The following is a 6,764-nucleotide window of genomic DNA, read 5'->3' as shown; positions in this document are numbered from 1 at the left end:
CTTGGTGTATGTCTTGCATGTCCCTGCGGTTGTTTGCTTGCCATGCCTTTTGATGCCTCAGCCTTCAGCTAAAAATTTTTCTTTCATTTTTTTTTTTATTTTAGGTATCCATGCCATGTGCCTCATATCTTCCCCTGCAAGTTTTGTCTGCCTCCTTGATTTTTGCCCTGCTTTTGCAACACCTGTCAGGTTAGTTTTGGCCTCTTTTGGTCCTTTGCACTGCACCTCATTTCTGCCCAGACCACTTCCTTGTAGTTACCAAATTTCCCATTTTTCTTTTTTTTTTTTCCAATTTTATTTCCTTTCATCATATCTCCATTCCAGAGTGTTTCTAAGTACTTCTTTTCGCTTTTGGACTAAAGCGGGGATCAATTCTGGCAAGCCTTGGTGTATGTCTTGCATGTCCCTGCGGTTGTTTGCTTGCCATGCCTTTTGATGCCTCAGCCTTCAGCTAAAAATTTTTCTTTCATTTTTTTTTTTTTTTAGGTATCCATGCCATGTGCCTCATATCTTCCCCTGCAAGTTGTGTCTGCCTCCTTGATTTTTGCCCTGCTTTTGCAACACCTGTCAGGTTAGTTTTGGCCTCTTTTGGTCCTTTGCACTGCACCTCATTTCTGCCCATACTATTTCCTTGTAGTTACCAAATTTCCCATTTTTCTTTTTTTTTTTTTTTCAATTTCATTTCCTTTCATCATATCTCCATTCCAGAGTGTTTTTAAGTCCTTCTTTTCTCTTTTGGACTAAAGCGGGGATCAATTCTGGCAAGCCTTGGTGTATGTCTTGCATGTCCCTGCAGTTGTTTGCTTGCCATGCCTTTTGATGCCTCTGCCTTCAGCTAAGAATTATTTTTTTCCTTTTTTTTTTATTTTAGGTATCCATGCCATGTGCCTCATATCTTCCCCTGCAAGTTGTGTCTGCCTCCTTGATTTTTGCCCTGCTTTTGCAACACCTGTCAGGTTAGTTTTGGCCTCTTTTGGTCCTTTGCACTGCACCTCATTTCTGCCCAGACCACTTTCTTGTAGTCACTACATTTCCCAATTTTCCCTTTTTTGGGGTTTTTTTGCAATTGCATTTCTTTTGATCATATCTTCTTTTCTGAGCCTTTGTAAGTCTTTATTTGCAGGGTCAAAGATTTCGTTTCCCTTCCCGAAAGGAAATTTCATTTCCTTTCGGGAAGGGAAACGAAATCTTGCGATTTTAATGGGGATCAATTGGAAAAGCTTTGGTGCAAGTCCCTGCACTGGATGGCATGCCATGCCTTTTGATGGTTTTGACTTTGGCAAAGATTTTTTTTCCTTTTTTTTTTTATTTTAGGTATCCATGCCATGTGCCTCATATCTTCCCCTGCAAGTTGTGTCTGCCTCCTTGATTTTTGCCCTGCTTTTGCAACACCTGTCAGGTTAGTTTTGGCCTCTTTTGGTCCTTTGCACTGCACCTCATTTCTGCCCATACTATTTCCTTGTAGTTACCAAATTTCCCATTTTTCTTTTTTTTTTTTTTTTCAATTTCATTTCCTTTCATCATATCTCCATTCCAGAGTGTTTCTAAGTCCTTCTTTTCTCTTTTGGATGTCAGCGGGGATAAACTCTGGCAAGCCTTGGTGTATGTCTTGCATGTCCCTGCAGTTGTTTGCTTGCCATGACTTTTGATGCCTCTTCCTTCAGCTAAGAATTATTTTTTTCCTTTTTTTTTTATTTTAGGTATCCATGCCATGTGCCTCATATCTTCCCCTGCAAGTTGTGTCTGCCTCCTTGATTTTTGCCCTGCTTTTGCAACACCTGTCAGGTTAGTTTTGGCCTCTTTTGGTCCTTTGCACTGCACCTCATTTCTGCCCAGACCACTTTCTTGTAGTCACTACATTTCCCAATTTTCCCTTTTTTTGTTGTTTTTTTGCAATTGCATTTCTTTTGATCATATCTTCTTTTCTGAGCCTTTGTAAGTCTTTATTTGCAGGGTCGCAAGATTTCGTTTCCCTTCCCGAAAGGAAATTTCATTTCCTTTCGGGAAGGGAAACGAAATCTTGCGATTTTAATGGGGATCAATTGGAAAAGCTTTGGTGCAAGTCCCTGCACTGGATGGCATGCCATGCCTTTTGATGGTTTTGACTTTGGCAAAGATTTTTTTTCCTTTTTTTTTTTATTTTAGGTATCCATGCCATGTGCCTCATATCTTCCCCTGCAAGTTGTGTCTGCCTCCTTGATTTTTGCCCTGCTTTTGCAACACCTGTCAGGTTAGTTTTGGCCTCTTTTGGTCCTTTGCACTGCACCTCATTTCTGCCCAGACCACTTCCTTGTAGTTACCAAATTTCCCATTTTTCTTTTTTTTTTTTTTCCAATTTTATTTCCTTTCATCATATCTCCATTCCAGAGTGTTTCTAAGTACTTCTTTTCGCTTTTGGACTTCAGCGGGGATCAATTCTGGCAAGCCTTGGTGTATGTCTTGCATGTCCCTGCGGTTGTTTGCTTGCCATGCCTTTTGATGCCTCAGCCTTCAGCTAAAAATTTTTCTTTCATTTTTTTTTTTATTTTAGGTATCCATGCCATGTGCCTCATATCTTCCCCTGCAAGTTTTGTCTGCCTCCTTGATTTTTGCCCTGCTTTTGCAACACCTGTCAGGTTAGTTTTGGCCTCTTTTGGTCCTTTGCACTGCACCTCATTTCTGCCCAGACCACTTCCTTGTAGTTACCAAATTTCCCATTTTTCTTTTTTTTTTTTCCAATTTTATTTCCTTTCATCATATCTCCATTCCAGAGTGTTTCTAAGTACTTCTTTTCGCTTTTGGACTAAAGCGGGGATCAATTCTGGCAAGCCTTGGTGTATGTCTTGCATGTCCCTGCGGTTGTTTGCTTGCCATGCCTTTTGATGCCTCAGCCTTCAGCTAAAAATTTTTCTTTCATTTTTTTTTTTTTTTAGGTATCCATGCCATGTGCCTCATATCTTCCCCTGCAAGTTGTGTCTGCCTCCTTGATTTTTGCCCTGCTTTTGCAACACCTGTCAGGTTAGTTTTGGCCTCTTTTGGTCCTTTGCACTGCACCTCATTTCTGCCCATACTATTTCCTTGTAGTTACCAAATTTCCCATTTTTCTTTTTTTTTTTTTTTCAATTTCATTTCCTTTCATCATATCTCCATTCCAGAGTGTTTTTAAGTCCTTCTTTTCTCTTTTGGACTAAAGCGGGGATCAATTCTGGCAAGCCTTGGTGTATGTCTTGCATGTCCCTGCAGTTGTTTGCTTGCCATGCCTTTTGATGCCTCTGCCTTCAGCTAAGAATTATTTTTTTCCTTTTTTTTTTATTTTAGGTATCCATGCCATGTGCCTCATATCTTCCCCTGCAAGTTGTGTCTGCCTCCTTGATTTTTGCCCTGCTTTTGCAACACCTGTCAGGTTAGTTTTGGCCTCTTTTGGTCCTTTGCAGTGCACCTCATTTCTGCCCAGACCACTTTCTTGTAGTCACTACATTTCCCAATTTTCCCTTTTTTGGGTTTTTTTTGCAATTGCATTTCTTTTGATCATATCTTCTTTTCTGAGCCTTTGTAAGTCTTTATTTGCAGGGTCAAAGATTTCGTTTCCCTTCCCGAAAGGAAATTTCATTTCCTTTCGGGAAGGGAAACAAAATCTTGCGATTTTAATGGGGATCAATTGGAAAAGCTTTGGTGCAAGTCCCTGCACTGGATGGCATGCCATGCCTTTTGATGGTTTTGACTTTGGCAAAGATTTTTTTTCCTTTTTTTTTTTATTTTAGGTATCCATGCCATGTGCCTCATATCTTCCCCTGCAAGTTGTGTCTGCCTCCTTGATTTTTGCCCTGCTTTTGCAACACCTGTCAGGTTAGTTTTGGCCTCTTTTGGTCCTTTGCACTGCACCTCATTTCTGCCCATACTATTTCCTTGTAGTTACCAAATTTCCCATTTTTCTTTTTTTTTTTTTTTTCAATTTCATTTCCTTTCATCATATCTCCATTCCAGAGTGTTTCTAAGTCCTTCTTTTCTCTTTTGGATGTCAGCGGGGATAAACTCTGGCAAGCCTTGGTGTATGTCTTGCATGTCCCTGCAGTTGTTTGCTTGCCATGACTTTTGATGCCTCTGCCTTCAGCTAAGAATTATTTTTTTCCTTTTTTTTTTATTTTAGGTATCCATGCCATGTGCCTCATATCTTCCCCTGCAAGTTGTGTCTGCCTCCTTGATTTTTGCCCTGCTTTTGCAACACCTGTCAGGTTAGTTTTGGCCTCTTTTGGTCCTTTGCACTGCACCTCATTTCTGCCCAGACCACTTTCTTGTAGTCACTACATTTCCCAATTTTCCCTTTTTTTGTTGTTTTTTTGCAATTGCATTTCTTTTGATCATATCTTCTTTTCTGAGCCTTTGTAAGTCTTTATTTGCAGGGTCGCAAGATTTCGTTTCCCTTCCCGAAAGGAAATTTCATTTCCTTTCGGGAAGGGAAACGAAATCTTGCGATTTTAATGGGGATCAATTGGAAAAGCTTTGGTGCAAGTCCCTGCACTGGATGGCATGCCATGCCTTTTGATGGTTTTGACTTTGGCAAAGATTTTTTTTCCTTTTTTTTTTTATTTTAGGTATCCATGCCATGTGCCTCATATCTTCCCCTGCAAGTTGTGTCTGCCTCCTTGATTTTTGCCCTGCTTTTGCAACACCTGTCAGGTTAGTTTTGGCCTCTTTTGGTCCTTTGCACTGCACCTCATTTCTGCCCAGACCACTTCCTTGTAGTTACCAAATTTCCCATTTTTCTTTTTTTTTTTTTTCCAATTTTATTTCCTTTCATCATATCTCCATTCCAGAGTGTTTCTAAGTACTTCTTTTCGCTTTTGGACTTCAGCGGGGATCAATTCTGGCAAGCCTTGGTGTATGTCTTGCATGTCCCTGCGGTTGTTTGCTTGCCATGCCTTTTGATGCCTCAGCCTTCAGCTAAAAATTTTTCTTTCATTTTTTTTTTTTTTAGGTATCCATGCCATGTGCCTCATATCTTCCCCTGCAAGTTTTGTCTGCCTCCTTGATTTTTGCCCTGCTTTTGCAACACCTGTCAGGTTAGTTTTGGCCTCTTTTGGTCCTTTGCACTGCACCTCATTTCTGCCCAGACCACTTCCTTGTAGTTACCAAATTTCCCATTTTTCTTTTTTTTTTTTTTCCAATTTTATTTCCTTTCATCATATCTCCATTCCAGAGTGTTTCTAAGTACTTCTTTTCGCTTTTGGACTAAAGCGGGGATCAATTCTGGCAAGCCTTGGTGTATGTCTTGCATGTCCCTGCGGTTGTTTGCTTGCCATGCCTTTTGATGCCTCAGCCTTCAGCTAAAAATTTTTCTTTCATTTTTTTTTTTTTTTAGGTATCCATGCCATGTGCCTCATATCTTCCCCTGCAAGTTGTGTCTGCCTCCTTGATTTTTGCCCTGCTTTTGCAACACCTGTCAGGTTAGTTTTGGCCTCTTTTGGTCCTTTGCACTGCATCTCATTTCTGCCCAGACCACTTCCTTGTAGTTACCAAATTTCCCATTTTTCTTTTTTTTTTTTTTTCAATTTCATTTCCTTTCATCATATCTCCATTCCAGAGTGTTTTTAAGTCCTTCTTTTCTCTTTTGGACTAAAGCGGGGATCAATTCTGGCAAGCCTTGGTGTATGTCTTGCATGTCCCTGCAGTTGTTTGCTTGCCATGCCTTTTGATGCCTCTGCCTTCAGCTAAGAATTATTTTTTTCCTTTTTTTTTTTTTTAGGTATCCATGCCATGTGCCTCATATCTTCCCCTGCAAGTTGTGTCTGCCTCCTTGATTTTTGCCCTGCTTTTGCAACACCTGTCAGGTTAGTTTTGGCCTCTTTTGGTCCTTTGCACTGCACCTCATTTCTGCCCAGACCACTTTCTTGTAGTCACTACATTTCCCAATTTTCCCTTTTTTGGGGTTTTTTTGCAATTGCATTTCTTTTGATCCTATCTTCTTTTCTGAGCCTTTGTAAGTCTTTATTTGCAGGGTCGCAAGATTTCGTTTCCCTTCCCGAAAGGAAATTTCATTTCCTTTCGGGAAGGGAAACGAAATCTTGCGATTTTAATGGGGATCAATTGGAAAAGCTTTGGTGCAAGTCCCTGCACTGGATGGCATGCCATGCCTTTTGATGGTTTTGACTTTGGCAAAGATTTTTTTTCCTTTTTTTTTTTATTTTAGGTATCCATGCCATGTGCCTCATATCTTCCCCTGCAAGTTGTGTCTGCCTCCTTGATTTTTGCCCTGCTTTTGCAACACCTGTCAGGTTAGTTTTGGCCTCTTTTGGTCCTTTGCACTGCACCTCATTTCTGCCCAGACCACTTCCTTGTAGTTACCAAATTTCCCATTTTTCTTTTTTTTTTTTTTCCAATTTTATTTCCTTTCATCATATCTCCATTCCAGAGTGTTTCTAAGTACTTCTTTTCGCTTTTGGACTAAAGCGGGGATCAATTCTGGCAAGCCTTGGTGTATGTCTTGCATGTCCCTGCAGTTGTTTGCTTGCCATGCCTTTTGATGCCTCAGCCTTCAGCTAAAAATTTTTCTTTCATTTTTTTTTTTTTTTAGGTATCCATGCCATGTGCCTCATATCTTCCCCTGCAAGTTGTGTCTGCCTCCTTGATTTTTGCCCTGCTTTTGCAACACCTGTCAGGTTAGTTTTGGCCTCTTTTGGTCCTTTGCACTGCACCTCATTTCTGCCCAGACCACTTTCTTGTAGTCACTACATTTCCCAATTTTCCCTTTTTTTGTTGTTTTTTTGCAATTGCATTTCTTTTGATCA

Source organism: Haemorhous mexicanus, chromosome 6, assembly GCF_027477595.1.
Source record: "Haemorhous mexicanus isolate bHaeMex1 chromosome 6, bHaeMex1.pri, whole genome shotgun sequence".
Taxonomy (NCBI): domain Eukaryota; kingdom Metazoa; phylum Chordata; class Aves; order Passeriformes; family Fringillidae; genus Haemorhous; species Haemorhous mexicanus.
Note: the sequence above shows the minus strand (reverse complement) of the source record.